General features: G+C 44.3%; 1 long non-coding RNA gene across 1 annotated transcript; it reads right to left on the reverse strand.

Annotated features, from left to right (window-relative positions):
• Positions 1–14,308: 14,308 nt before the first annotated feature.
• On the reverse strand, positions 14,309–15,542 carry LOC123048253 (uncharacterized). The gene is made up of 3 exons (XR_006423259.1): positions 15,397–15,542; positions 14,991–15,141; positions 14,309–14,736 (listed from the first exon to the last, which is right to left on the reverse strand). It is a non-coding gene; the product is annotated as an uncharacterized lncRNA (long non-coding RNA).
• Positions 15,543–15,795: the final 253 nt, after the last annotated feature.

Here is a 15,795-nt window from a genome sequence, read left to right on the forward strand (position 1 = left end):
CATTTGTCCCGGTTATTGAACCGGGATTAAGTGTCGTTACTAATGCCCTAGGCCTTTAGTCCCGGTTCTTACATGAACCGGGATAGATGGGCCTCCACGTGGCCCGTGCGGCGAGCCCAGGCAGGAGGCCCTTTGGTCCCGGTTGGTGGCACCAACCGGGATCAATACGCGTCCAAGCGTCAGCAGCTGGCAGGAGCTGAGGTTTTTGTTTTTTTAAAGGGGGTGGTTTTGGGGTTTTGGGGGGTTAATTTAGGTGTTTCATATATTGTGTTATCTAGCTAATTAATAGAGAGAAGTGTGCTCTCTTATCTCCGTGCTTGGTCGACGTACGCTACATATTATACGTATAGAGAGGACTCGACACGCTAGCTAGTAAGCAAATGAAGGAAACAGAAGATCGTCATGAACATATGCATACAGAGAGAAGTGATATCGACCACCTCTCCTTCTCCGAGAGATTGGTCGAACAACAAGTTCTCGTATATCTATCCGACACTACTGGCTACATATATACAATATAATTATCTCTTACAATATAATCTCCTAATTATATATGAATTCAAGGTCCACACAGTATTGTCCGTCTTTATCGATGACGTGCTCAAGCCAACTCCTCTTGAATTGCTCGCATATGATCTGCTGGTAGGAGTTCATCCCGCATCTGAAAGATCTAATTTGAAGAAGGGGGTCAATACATATATATATATGAATAAATGAAACTCAACACAAATGATGGTAATAAAATAAAATTGTGAATATTATTGCTTACGCACTTCATATTGTTTGTCAGAGTTGCCCCGCTCACAGGTCGTGTGGCAGATGGACTCGCAAACGTAGTATCCACAGTAATCATTTCCTTGTTCCTGCCACAACCACATTACAAGAAATAGAGGTCAATCAAACTGATAAGCAAGCATGCTAAATGGTATTCATGAAACTAGTGCTTGAATCACTAGGAGATGCACGGAACATGCTACTATAGTACTTACTTTCGGGTGTTTAAATTGCAGCTTCTTCGGCAGTCCCGAAGTTTTTGAGGTGAATTTTTTCCAAACCCTGCGAGACAAAAAAACAATTACTTGATATCAGGAAATGAACAAAGTTGCCGATATGGTGCGATAATGATCGATTTAACTTACTTCTCTAGAATTTCAGTCATGTCTGCATACTCCTTAGGATCTTTTCGTCTCGAGTCTAAGACGGTTACTAGTCCCTGGTCAAGCTTAATCTCTAGGAGAATATAGTGAAAGCTGCGCACGCATGCATAACTCATCAATTACATTACTATAACCTCGACTAATAAGGGAAACCGAATATGCACAAGACAGTAACACTCACTTGAAGCTGTAAGAAAAGAGTATTATAGCTTTGTTTTGATTTAATACAAATGATTGTAGCAACTTGGCCTCGGTATCTCTGGCCTGAAATTTAACCATATATGCATCTATGAGATTTGTGTTAATGAACCCAATATCACAGATTTGTCTTTTCTTCATTTCGGCGATCTTCAATCTGCATAAAATAGGGAGGATAATTAAAAATACATGCAATGAAAGAGCTGACCTATATATAGAGACTTAATTACAGAAGTAGTATTACTTACAGACAGTAGCAAGTGACCGTTAATTTATCGAGGGCCTTTTGATTGAAAAAATGGAAGAACTCCTCAAATGGAACATGCAACAGATCAATTCCAACGAGGTCATGCTCCTCTTTAACTCCCAGCGTCAAAATATTCGTCCCCGCAGACTCTCTGCAGGTTTTCATGTACCAACCATGGAATCTTCGCATCATCGTTGTTAGAGATCTTTCATCTTTGACGAGAGGCTTCCCGTACTCGTATCTGTGTTCGTCCACCTCCAAGAAATCATAATGTCCATCGCCGGGCAGGTAATCTCCAAGATTGTTATAACCGGGCACCATCCCCGGATCATTAGCGACGATATCACTAGACACCTGGAGCGGGGGGCACGATTGGTTCGCTTGTTCGCCGAGCTGGGCAATTTTTTTCCCAGCTCGTCGTTCTGCTAACCGTTTATCACTGACAGTACTTCCCGACCGCTCTGCTTTGATAAATGACTTTTCAAGAATGCGCTCATAGTTGCCTTTCGGCGGAGACTTCGGTGATTTCTCCAGGGCATCCAAAGTGGCTTCGCTTTCACCGGATCTATCTTCTCCTCCGGAGGTGGATGTTTCTTTGCTTTCACCCCTTCAAAGAAGTACGTCACTTCGGCTCGCACGATCTTCGTGGTTTCCTCCTCGGTCCTCTCGTATGGTAACTTCTCTGGAGTCTTCAGAGAAGGACCGAATCTGCATTGCCTCCCGCCTCTGGCTGTACTGCTAGATGCCGGAGCAGACGGAGCGGCTGCGGCTGTCTTCTTTCGTGCTTGCTTATGAGGCAGAGGAGAAGGACTACGATGCGCCGGAGCAGCCGGAGCGGCGGCGGGTCTCTTCCGCCCTTGCTGGCGAGGCGGAGAAGGAGGAGGCTGGTGGCTGCTCGGGCGCGCCGGCGTAGGCGGAGAAGGAGGCGGAGTGCCGCCACGCGGCGGAGAAGGAGGCTGAGTGCCCTGATCACTCGCCGGAGGAGGAGGCGGAGGAGGAGGCGGAGTGCCCTGACTAGCGGGAGGAGGATGAGGAGGCGGAGGCGTCCAGTTTGGAAGGTTGATGAGCTCCTTCCGCCATAGGCATGGAGTCTTCAGAGAAGAACCCAGCCGAGTCTCCCCTTCACCGGTAGGGTGGTCAAGCTCGAGGTCCTCAAATCCGTCCGTTATTTCATCCACCATCACCCTAGCATATCCTTCTGGAATCGGCCGAAATTGGTAGGTTGTGCCAGGTTCAGTAGGTAAAACAGAGCCAACAGCCGCCTTGACTTTGAATTTCATCCATTGCGTCATAAGGTGGCAATGTTGAGAATCCGTGATAGCATCCACGGGGTAGCTAGCAGGAGCCGTGAATACAGGCTCCAGCTGAAGCTGCTCGGTGGAAGCCACGCTGCTTCTCCATTGAGATGGCGGGGTAGCTTCAGGGGAAGCTTCGGCAGGTCGTTTGCTGCGATTTGCTTCTCATTCCTCCATCGCTTGTACCCTTGCGTGCAGCTCCTGCAGTTGGGTATGCTCCACTTTCTTCCTCCTCTCTTGGCATTTGTAACCCCCTGCGTCCGGAAACCCAGCCTTCCACGGAACGGAGCTTGGCGTGCCTCGTGTCCGTCCAGGGTGCTCAGGATTCCCAAGGGCCATTGTGAGCTCGTCGTTCTCTCTGTCTGGAACGAACGTCTCTTGCTGCGCTGCCTCGATATACTCCTGAAGCCTCGTGACGGGTATTCTCAGTTGCTCATCTGTCCAAACGCACTTCCCTGATACAGGGTCCAAGGATCCGCCAACCCCGAAGAACCAAGTCCGGCAACGGTCTGGCCAGTTCAATGTCTCTGGTTCGACCCCTTTATCAATCAGGTCATTCTCAGCCTTGGCCCACAAAGGCCGGGCTTTGAGGTAGACACCTAACCCCGTGCGATGGTGATGCTTCTTCTTCATAGCATTTTTCTTGTTTGTCACTGACATCTTCTTACTCTTGTCCGATGTCTTGTGGGCCACAAATGCGGGCCAGTGATCTCTGATCTTCTCATACCGGCCTTTGAATTCTGGTGTCTTTTCTTTGTCGACAAACGATGTTTTCAGCTCATTCTTCCACCTCCTGAATAGTTCTGCCATCTTCTTGAGAGCATGAGACTTGATCAATTGCTCTTTAACTGGCTTCTCCGGATCCTCCTCTGGCGGTAGGGTGAAATTTGCCTTAAGCGCGGTCCAAAGATCATCTCTCTGCATATCGGAGACATAAGACACCTCAGGGTCTTCATTCTTAGGCTTTAACCATTGGTGGATACTGATCAGGATCTTGTCCCTAACAAGAACCCCGCACTGAGCAGCAAATGCTTCCTTTGTCCGGATGGGTTCAATCGGCATGCCATCGCGCGCGATTGCTGTGATCTCAAACCTTTCATCCGAGCGCAACTTTTTCTTCGGGCCTCGTCTCTTTACCGAAGTTGTGCTCGATCTGGAGGGCTAGAAAAAAGAAGAAAGACAAGAGTTAATTAATATGTGTACATATACCAAAACAATGAATGCATCAATTAGCTCAGCACAGGCTTAACTAATATATATACCTGGCCGGACTCGGTTCGGTCACCGAAGCCATCATCACGGTCTCCTTCTTGCACCGGTATTGGGTCACCGGAGCCGTCATCACGGTCTCCTTCTTGCATCGGCATTGGGTCACCGGAGCCATCATAATCATCGCCTGCTTCTTCACCTTGTCCTTCTAGACCATCGGTCTCATTGAGAAACGACAAGATGACATCACTTCCTTGTGCGATTATGTCCCCCAACACCGCTTCTGTTGCTTCGTCTCGGGGGTGCTCCATAGTTTCTGCAAATATTTACAACATGGCAATTATTATTCAAACATGACAGATGGATATATTAGTGGCAAACGTAGAACTAGCTAGCTAATCACAGTAAGGAATCATATTAGTGGCCTAGACATTGCTTCTCTAGGGTTTGGGGTGGCCTCGGCAACGCTTCAAGGGTTTGGGGTGGCCTCGACAATGCTTCAAGGGGTATGGGGTGGCCTCGACGATAACGCTCTTTTAACTTGGTAAATTTGGGTGGCCTCGAGAGAGTTTGTCGGGTAGGGGCGCGGCGGGAGGGGGTAGGAGACCGACATCGTTTTTTCTAGGGTTTGGGTGTCCTCGAGAGTTTTGGTCGAGCGAGAGGGCTGGGGGGGGGGGGGTACATTGACCCCCCCTCGTGTTATCGGGGAGGGGGTATATCGAACCCCCCCTCGCGTTGAAGTTATCGGGAGGGGGTTATTTTGACAACGACATACATGGGAAAATAATGTTATCGGGGAGGGGGTATATCGACCCCCCCCCCCCCCGTGTTGAAGTTATCGGGAGGGGGTTATATCGACAACGACGACATACATACATGGGAAAATAATGTTATCGGGGAGGGGGTATATCGACCCCCCCTCGTGTTGAAGTTATCGGGAGGGGGTATATCGACAACGACATACCCGATAAAAAATAAGAAAACGAAGAAGAAATAAAAAGAGGAGAAGATCGAAGAAAAAAGAAGAAGAAAAAAAAGAAAAAAAAAAGAGGTTTCTTCTTCTCCTCTTCTTTTTTCCTCTTCTTATTTGTTTCTCCTCTCCTTCCTCTCCTCTTCTTCTCCTTTCTTCCTCTTCTTATTTTCCTTTTTCCTCTCCTTTTTCTTCTTCTTCCTTCTTCCTAGCTAGATATATAAAACTTTTCTAAAAATGTAACTTTTGCATATATATAAAACTTTTCTAAAAATATGCATATATATAACTTTTTCCTCTTCTTCTTCTTGCTTCTTCCTTTCTCTTCCTTCTTCCTAAATATATAAAACTTTTCTAAAAATGAAACTAACCTAAAATGTACTAAATCAGAGAACATATATAGATAAAACTTTTCTAAAAATCTAACTTTTGCATATATGAACATATATACACAGAGAACATACATACATATATACATTTTTATAAAAAAGCAAAAAACAAATCATCATATATATGAACAAAAATCTGAAAAAAACATGACATATAATCATATATACACACATACATATACTCACACATATACATATAATCTGGAAAAAAAACATCATATGAATGTGGGAAAAAAATAGGGAGGAAGGGGGCGACGCCGGCCTGACCAAGGATAGGTGCGGCGTGGTCGGGGCAGGGGCAGAGGCACGGCGTCGGGGTAGAGGGCGGCGACGGCGGCGTGGTCGGGGCAGGGGCGACAGTGGCGTGGTCGATCAGGGCAGGGCGAGGGCACGGCGTGGTCGGGGCAGGGGCGACGGCGGCGTGGTCGGGGCGGGGCGACGGCGGCGTGGTCGGGACGGGCCGACGGCGGCGTGGTCGGGGCAGGGCAGCGTCGACGGGGCTGAGGGCGGCGACGGCGTCGACGGGCGAGCTCGGGCAGCCTGGCGGCGTCGTCGGGGCGGGGCAACTGCAGAGATGAGTGTGAAAAACGCAAAGTGTTTTCTTATATACCAAGGGCATTGGTACCGGTTCGTGGCACCAACCGGTACCAATTCCACCTTTAGTCCCCGTTGGTGCCACCAACCGGGACCAAAGGCGTTGCACAGGCGTGGTGGTGGTAGTTTAGTCCCACCTCGCTAGTTGAGAGGGGCGCGCAGTGGCTTATAAGCCCCACTGCCGCACCCCTCTCGAGCTCCTCTCCATCGCAGGCTGACGGGCCTAATTGTGACTGCTATGCCTGATGGGCCTACTGGGCCTTCTGCGGGCCTGAATCCTGGCCCATTGATGGGTTTCTAGTCGTATTCAGGTTGTGGTGGCCCAGTAGGTGGCAATTTTTTTCCCAGTTATTTTGTTTTCTTTTTTGCTTTATTTATTTTGTTTTATTTCTACTTACAACAAAATACTTTTTATTTTATTTTATTTTGTTTCTAATTACTTATTTATTTTATTTTATGATAATTCTTTTTGCTATTAAAGTTTCTAACAAAAAAAGTTCTTTATGAAAAATATTTTTTCTTTTAAGGATTTTGAACAGAAAATACTTTGATAATTTTAGTTGCATCAGTTTTATATAATTTTAGTATCAATAATACTAGAGGTTGCTTATAATGTTTTGAACAGAAAATACTTTGATAATTTTAGTATCATAAATTTCATTTATGTTATTAAAGTTTATTTTATTTTATTTTATTTTGTTTCTACTTATATATTTTATTTTAGTTTATATTATTTTGTTTCTAATTACGGAAACTCGTCTGTTACAAAGGGAATTCATTTTTTTGAACTTATTTGAACTCCATAGTTTTTGTATGTTCAAAATGCACCATTCAAAGCCACATCATCAATTTTCAACCCTTTCTGACTTCATTTGTTATTTTTCATGCATTTACTGATTATTTTGAGCTATAAGACCCTGAAATTGAAAAGCATTTCAAATAAACTCTGAAAAGGTTGAAAGTTGGCATGGTATCATCATTTCACCCACATAGTATGTGCAAGAAAGTAGAGAGGGTTACGGCAAAAACTGGATGCAGTTCGTGTACAAAACGGACAATCTCTTTCGAAGTATCAGGGTTTCATACGGAAACTCGTCTGTTACAAAGGGATTTCATTTTTTGAACTTATTTGAACTCCATAGTTTTTCTGTGCTCAAAATGCACCATTCAAAGCCACATCATCAATTTTCAACCCTTTCTGACTTCATTTGTTATTTTTCATGCATTTACTGATTATTTTGAGCTATAAGACCCTGAAATTGAAAAGCATTTCAAATGAACTCTGAAAAGGTTGAAAGTTGGCATGGTATCATCATTTGACCCACATAGCATGTGCAAGAAAGTAGAGAGGGTTACGGCAAAAACTGGATGCACTTCGTGTACAAAACGGACAATCTCTTTCGAAGTATCAGGGTTTCATACGGAAACTCGTCTGTTACAAAGGGATTTCATTTTTTTGAACTTATTTGAACTCCATAGTTTTTCTGTGCTCAAAATGCACCATTCAAAGCCACATCATCCATTTTCAACCCTTTCTGACTTCATTTGTTATTTTTCATGCATTTACTGATTATATTGAGCTATAAGACCCTGAAATTGAAGGCAACATATAGCTCTCATGAATAGTTAAGTGACCAAATTAATAGAAGTTCATCATCACATTAAAACCAAAGTACATACATAGTTCTCATTGAACAACATATAGCTCTCCAGAGCATCTAATTAAACCATGCATTGAAATTATGTAAAACATTTCAATGCAACAACAAATGCGATCATAATCGCAACCAAGGTAACAGTTGATCCAACTGCATAATGATACCAAGCCTCGGTACGAATGGCATATTTTCTATTTTTTCTAATCTTCAACCGCATTGCATCCATCTTGATCTTGTGATCATCGACGACATCCGGAACATGCAACTCCAATATCATCTTCTCCTCCTCATTTTTTTTCCTTCAAGTAATTGTTTTCTTTTTCAACTAAATTTAACCTCTCGACTATAGGGTCGGTTGGAATTTCCGATTCAACCACCTTCTAGATAAATAAAATCCATGTCACGTTGGTCGGCATAATTGTTATAAACAATAAATGAACCAAATAGTTATAAAAATATAATATATACCACATCCGAATCACAGACAGGACGAGGGCCGACGGGGGCGGATACCAAAACCATCGCACTATATAATAACAAGGAATAATAAAAGTAAGAAAATTAGACAAGTATCTATCTGAAGTAAGAATTTCTTTCTTTCAGAAAGAAGATAAGAACAAGAGGCTCACGACGGTGGTGCCGGCGACGAGATCAGCGCGGGCGATCGACGGCGGTGAAGACGGGGACGGGACGTGACGGACCGCTAAACCTGGACAAAGCTCAGGGAAAATGGAGCTCGGAGGTCGAGTTTCGAGAGGAGAAAGATTAACTAGTGTGGCTCAGACATTTTATCGAACACCTCATGTGCATATATAGGAGGTGAGCTAGAGCACCCAAATGCCCTCCCCCTCGCCGGCCAGAAAAAACAGAGCACTGTGGAGTGCTCTGCTGTGGCGATGGGGTATATATAGGCAGCTCATTTGTCCCGGTTCGTGGCTGAAACCGGGACTAAAGCCCAGCCATCTGTCCCGGTTCAAGCCAAGAACCGGGACCAATGGTTGTGGGCCAGGAGCGACGCCCATTGCTCCCGGTTCGTGCATAGAACCGGGACAAATGGGTCCACACGAACCGGGACCAATGCCCATGAGGCCCCGGCCGGCCCCCTGGGCTCACGAACCAGGTCGAATGCCCCCATGGGTCCCGGTTCGTGGTCGAACCGGGACTAATGGGCTGGCCAGGCCCGAACAAAAAGCCTGTTTTCTACTAGTGGTACAAAGTAAATAAAGAGATACTAGATGATCCACACTTAAAGAAAAAACCTACTATGTTTTCTTGGTCATGTCATTGTCATTGCCATTGCTCAGTATCCATTTCTCTAATCATGCTCAAGGTTATGCGCTCAATGGGGCGAGTGGGATCCGAAGACCAATAACTGGAGCATCATCACACGAGGTATGCTCAATGTGTCGTGTGTTACATGAACACGATTGGTTCCCATACCCGTGTGCTATGATTGATACAGTCATCGAAGTTTCTTCCTGATTACTTGTCTACGAAGTTGTTCAACGGTTAAATTCGAACATATTATTCTTCAATTGCAGAATTACTTAATTTATAAGATAAAATGTCAGAATTACATTTACATATGTAAAATGTGGAAGACTAAAACTAAAACAACTAACATAGGGAGAAAAATAAAGGCTGTTGTGATAACTTTCTATTGGACGTCACATTGCTCGAGAGACGATTGATGGTGGGCTATGAAAGACGATGTCATGTTTGCCTTGTTATTTAAACCCTCACGACTACTTGTATGGCATCACAAACCAAACAAAAACATCATGTCGTATGTCCTTTCAACTTTAGATGATATAGCCATTTATTTGCCACGATAGACATACCACGGGCGGCCTCACATACTGCTAGTGTGCCTAACACGCTCAGTTGTGACTAATACGCTCTGGCATACAATGTTAGTGGGCACAACGGTGTGACGACTATCCGAAGTTCGTGTCTGGCTGGTGCCACAACGGCCAGGGGAGCGACCACCATTGAACATTGATAGTCAAAGACGACAAGCTGTTTGGCCTCACTACATGTTAGTCGTTTTTGTAACAACAGTACATACGCAAGCGTTCATACATATGCGTATACACTCATCCCTATCAACGCATACATGCATACCGTATCCTTATAAGCACCTCCGAAAGACTGAACCAGCATGTCATCTTGAAATTTATGAAGGCACCGCAGGCGCCTCATCGTCAACGGGAACGTCTCCTCCCACTGAAAGCGCATCGCCGGAAATGCTGAAATAAATTCAGTAATAATGCGAGCACCAGGACTTGAACCTTGATGGGCTGGGGATACCACTGTCCCTCTAACCATCCAACTACAGGTTGGTTCGACATGTTAGTCGTTTCTAGAAGGCCCAGATGAGCAAATATTTTTTTCTTGCAGGGTAATGGATACGCTTAAATCATAAATAAGGTCATTTATAGGCTAATAAATACACAAAAAAACCTCGAAAGGATGGGACAGAGCGGGATAGTTGACCTGATATCGACTTCGTTACTTTCCCAGCAGGTGCATGCATGCACGTGCATGGCATTCCGACGGCTGGTGCATGGACGGAACTTGCGGATACGAGTGGGATATGTAGCCGCCCGAGAAAAGAAAAAAAAATGTCCGAGACCATACCCCGAGTCGGTAACGGCAATTCCAAAGCAGAGACCCTCAAACCTTCATGTCCGGATTACAGTGTTCGGATTCCGGTATACTAAAGAAACATGTTGAGGTTTTGCTGGTGTCCAGAAATGTATTTTACCAATCATATGCATGGTCCCCCTCTTCTCTCTCTTCTCCGAACACCGCAGATGCATGGTATCCCTCTCCTCTCTCCCGTCCCTACTAGACACGAAACCACAAATATCCTACCATATGTATGGTCTCCACCTACTTTATTCCTCCCAACCGGATTGCTTTGTGATTAGCATTGAATGACTCCCTTTGGCATCACGTCCGTGGATAACGCCCGAACATACCAGACACATTTGTATGTCAGTTTTGGAGATGCCGTAACTTACGACCTTGGTCCCCGTATGTCGCGGTCGCCGTTCAACGACAGTTGTGTTGCACATGTGTGCTAGGGGCTTGTTGGGTGCGGGTTTGATGATTTTTTCCCTCGCATGGATATAAATCTAGTACCTTGATATGTACCCGACATGTGGTACTCCCAATGTTTTTTTTGGCAAGTTTAATGATGCGAGGATGGCAACTTTCTTTTAGCTGAGGAGGAAGTTGGCTACCTTAAGAGATTCATAGTTACTCCACATGAGGATGGCAGTTTTAGTTGTCAAGCATGGCAAATTTCATGCTTCAGTTTATTCTTGACAGAAACTTGCCATGTGTCGCTTTAATTTTGCATCCTTACGTGGTTAAAATTTCAATTGAAAAACGTCAGGGTTGAAGTGTCATGCACCTGACATGTGGCACTTACCATTTGGGTAAATCTATGGTTCCCTTATGAACCATTGTATCTCGGAGATTTACATTCATGCACCTTACAAGAAAAAAGTGACGAAGACAACAACTCGTCATATTGGCAAATATTAATGGCTCATCACACTGCCAATGATGATCGGCATTCATAGGGAAATAGTTACGACATGGTATTACCTCCATCAGGGTTTATTCATCCACTTCGTATTTGGTGTCAAAATAGGATCATATATTTGACTAGCAAAATATAAGTGATATGTCATCAAAAGTATATTGTTAGATTTGTATTTCAATGTAGTTTTCCATGATACTATTTTCGCTAGCCACATATATGGTCGAACTCTAACACAAAATACTATGACGACTAAATAATCGAGATGGGTTAGGGCATCTCCGATGGAAACCCATAAATTTCCTCCCATATCCGTCCGCGGACACGGATGCGGAAGGACGCCATCCAATCATAGCTGCGTACATTTTTACAACAGTTCAAACGGACAAAATTGTTCAAACACGACGAGATTTCATATCAACAGGGCTGGATTTCATATAAACATGACGGATTTCATTACATTTACGTCAATTAAGTGGACCTCGTCATGCGAGGTATAATTACCTAATCTAAATGGTCGTCGGCGCCTGTTTCTTGTGTCCGACAATAAACCAAGAGAACCGAAGGTTCACGTTTTCTAGCTCCGCCTCGGCGCTCTCCAGCTCTACCTCCGTAACCTCCGCCTCCGGAGCCACGGGAAGCGAAATTGTCTGTCTCACTGTTGCCGCCAAGTGGCTAATCGACAATGATATTCAACCCACCAATCTTGGCTTCAACGGGAGGGAAGAGCGGTGGCCTTCCTGGAACCCGAGCGGCGACGACCTACCATGCACTATATTTCCTGGCCTCTTGCTCCGCCTTGTCCGTGTCCGGCGCGATAGCCGTCCTGGCGGCGAGCTGCTCCTCCGCCTGCAGATGATCCTGGAGGAGGTGGTGGTTGTAGGCGGCATCGGCCTGCGCCTCCCAGAACTGCTCCTCTCGGTCCTCCCGCACCATGTCCATGTAATGGGCACGGGCCTTGCTCATGGTCGTGGTGAAATGCACCGGCTAGGGTGGCGCGGAGGAGGAGGAGGGTTGCGCGGATGAGGATGGTGGCACTGACTCATCGTCGTCGGCTGTGTCGTCCGGCTGTCTGCTAGCCTGCCAGCCGGCAGCAATGTCCGCCATCTCCTTCTTCTGGTCTGGCGTTAGCCTGTCCCGGAGAGCTTTGGTGGGGGAGGAATCCATGGTGGAAGTGGTGTGGATAGGGAAGATACCACAGGTAGGCCCTCATGTACTGCTCCACCGTCCTTGGATCGGCCTCTTCCGGGCATGTGCTCCGGTGCTCCAGGAGCCAGGCCAGCGGTATGCCGGATGTCCGGTTACCCTTAGCGGAGGAGCAGTCGCCGATGAGGGCCCTAAGCATGTCCTGCTAGTTCTTCCTGTCCACTCGTGCAGTGAGAGCACGGGCGCCCTCGATCGGTAGGCCGTAATCATCCCCCAATCCTGGAGGGTCACCATCATCTCTCCACATGGAAGATGGAAACTATGTGTCTCTGGCCGCCACCGATTGATCAAAGCTGTGAGAGCTGAGTGGAGCATCGGCGGCTTACGCTTGAACTGCAGGACGAAACCCAACAGTCGGGCTCTACTGTAGTACGGCGCGTAGCGCTCGTCGTACTACATCTTAACGGTTGTCCCGTGACCCCTCATCCGCATTGGTGGGAGCATCTGTCGAAATGAAGACCCAAATAATTAGTAACTTATTTTCATCAATTTGAAAGATTTGGTTCAAGCATGGTAATTACCACTCCATTCTCAATGAAACGGGCACGATGACCCTTGTCGAATGCAGGGTCAAAATTATGGTATACTTAGTGCCGATGTTGTCCGGAAGAGGTGGCCTCCTAAATAAAATTAATGCATAAACATAAGCATAAGCATAAAAAAAATAAAACATCCACATGATGATATACTTAATGCACAAACATAAGCATTATAAGCATAAGCATAAGCATAAAAAAGTATAACGTCCACTTGATTAATGAATTCATATAAATTTCTCCAACAACATCCACTATACATCATGCATCACATCATATCAACGTGCATCATAGCAAACCAAACATACGAGTTAACCATCCAGCATGCATCATACCATCTTCTTTTCAAAAACGAAAAACATGAACTAGGGTTCATCTTAAGCATATTTCCTCAAACAACATCCACTTTACATCATGCATCATATCAAAACAAATTCCTCCAACATGCATCGTATCAAAACAAATTCCTCAAAAAAAAAAATGAACTAGGGTTCATCTTCTCACTACCATTCCAACCAGTGATTAGAGTTCACTAGTCGCCAACCCGTGCATTCGCACGGCCAGTTATTTAGTATTACATTGTAATCTATATAACATAAAGCTATGTGTTGTGTACATTTACACTGGGATGTGCCATCTAATTTCTTTCAAATAAGTCATATAGTATTTTCAACATGGGGATTCATAGGCGAATTTATGTATTCCACAAAGGAGTTAGTTGGATAACTTGATATTAGATCTTTATATGATTTTATCCTTTATATCTTTGAGAAAGTTTGATATCACTTTTATGTCATTTCAAAAGCATGCAGAGCAGTCTAATATATATTGCTTACTTTCTTAGGTCTACTCTGGTATATGTATATGCTTGGGATTTTTATATGTGTACTATCTCAAAGTATTATCCCTTTTACATATTATAGTCATCTCTTCCAAACATTAAATTACATGAACTATGGAATTCGAAGTTAATATGTTTTCATTATCAATAGAAACTATTTTTCCTGTAAACACACTCATTAGAATTAAAACAATAAGAAGAATATTTTCAGATATTTGATATCCTTAAAATTCCGTGTTGAATGTTGCGAGTTAAAAAACCAGGCAATGATAGAACCAATAAGTTGAGATTAAACAAACTGACAACTTGATAGGATTCGAATTTGAAGAAAGCCACAACATCGAAAGAGCTTTGGTTCAATAGCAATGAACCTTACATGTAACGGATTTCTATTACATGCACATGAATCACATGGAATATGTATAAACTGAAAAGTTGGGTCGTACATCATGGCCTTAGGTGACAAATTTACTTCCATCTCCGCATGTACTACATGGAAAAATATTTTTCGATTATTGAAGAAACAAACCATGCATGATCGCTTAGTTAATACGGAAACCTTAAGAGCGCCCAGTCATTCCAATCATGAATTTTATAGCAGTCCGTAATTTAAATGCAAATAAAAATCTTGAATATTGGGTGATCATTGATTTTCTACAACCATTGATAGTTGCAGGCATACATTGTGAAAAATAATTCCAATCCGAGAAACTGTTCTATAGACAATTCCTTATTTAATAGTCAAAGCAGGCTTTCTATAGCACAAAATCATAATTTTCATATCCAATATTAAGTACGAACATGGACCATATCAAGCTTGATCCTTATCCACGGGGTAGCCAGAGTAAAAGCCATGTCCGACCCATTGCACATATATGCTGACCTGTATTATAGAGGGGTCTGAAATTAATGACGCACTGGAAAGAGCCAATATAAGAAAAAAAAATGTGCGACTTGAACAGCCTCAACATGGCCGACCCCTCTCTGGTGACCATTACAATGGGTGTTTTGCTCACACAATACATCATACACATAGTGAGCAGGTCCAGGGATAGATGAAGGAGAGTGATAATTAGAACTGCCCAAAGGACAGGGGCATACTGCAAAGACGTACATTGTTGTGCTGGGAGGTCTAACCTTGCTGGAGGTTTAATCCGTCCACGTCGGAGCCATGGATGGGGAAGTTCATCCATCGCACGACAGAGTTCTGGTACTTGGAGAATCTCAACACCTGAATCAATCGTGGAGTTTTTTTCCTTTGGAGGGAGAGAGGAAGCAGACCCAGTTTCTAAGGATGAGGCATATAAGGCGTTAATAGAAAGGACTTCCAGATGCTACATGCTTAACATCACGGCATGAATCTTTGTGGATGGAATTAATCTTATCATATTAGTAAAGAAACAAAATCATGTCCACTGGGAGCACCACTGATATGATCATCCAAATATATTGGGATATGAAAAAGGAAGATCTAGCCACTTCAAGCTTGATGACACCCAGAGACGGATCTATTTCGAGTACACGCAGATGAGGGCCCGAGTACCTACGAAATCTGCAGCCATGTAGCGGATCGTTCCTTCTGCCTCGCCATGCGCCTTTGGCCGATGGCAATCAATCTTCAGTTCATTATCAATGGAGCTCGCAAGTTTAGGACCACATCGAGAGGAGCCGATGGAGTTGAGGAGATTTTTTCTATGAGAGTTTGAGAGAGATACGTGAGGGATTCTTTTTTTAGATGGAGATATGTGAGATATTGAGAGAGTTGGACTGGGGAAGAGAGAAACGTACGTGAGAGTTTTCTGTCATTGGAGAGAGATGCGTGAGAGATTGGGAGAGATATTGTACTCGTATTCTTTTTCTTGTTGGAGGGATACATGAGAGGTCCTCAAAAACTAAAAGATTGACAGAGATTCTACGCAAAAAAAATATTGGGAGAGATTTT

Source organism: Triticum aestivum, chromosome 2D (genome assembly GCF_018294505.1).
Source record: "Triticum aestivum cultivar Chinese Spring chromosome 2D, IWGSC CS RefSeq v2.1, whole genome shotgun sequence".
In the NCBI taxonomy this organism is placed as follows: Eukaryota; Viridiplantae; Streptophyta; class Magnoliopsida; order Poales; family Poaceae; genus Triticum; species Triticum aestivum.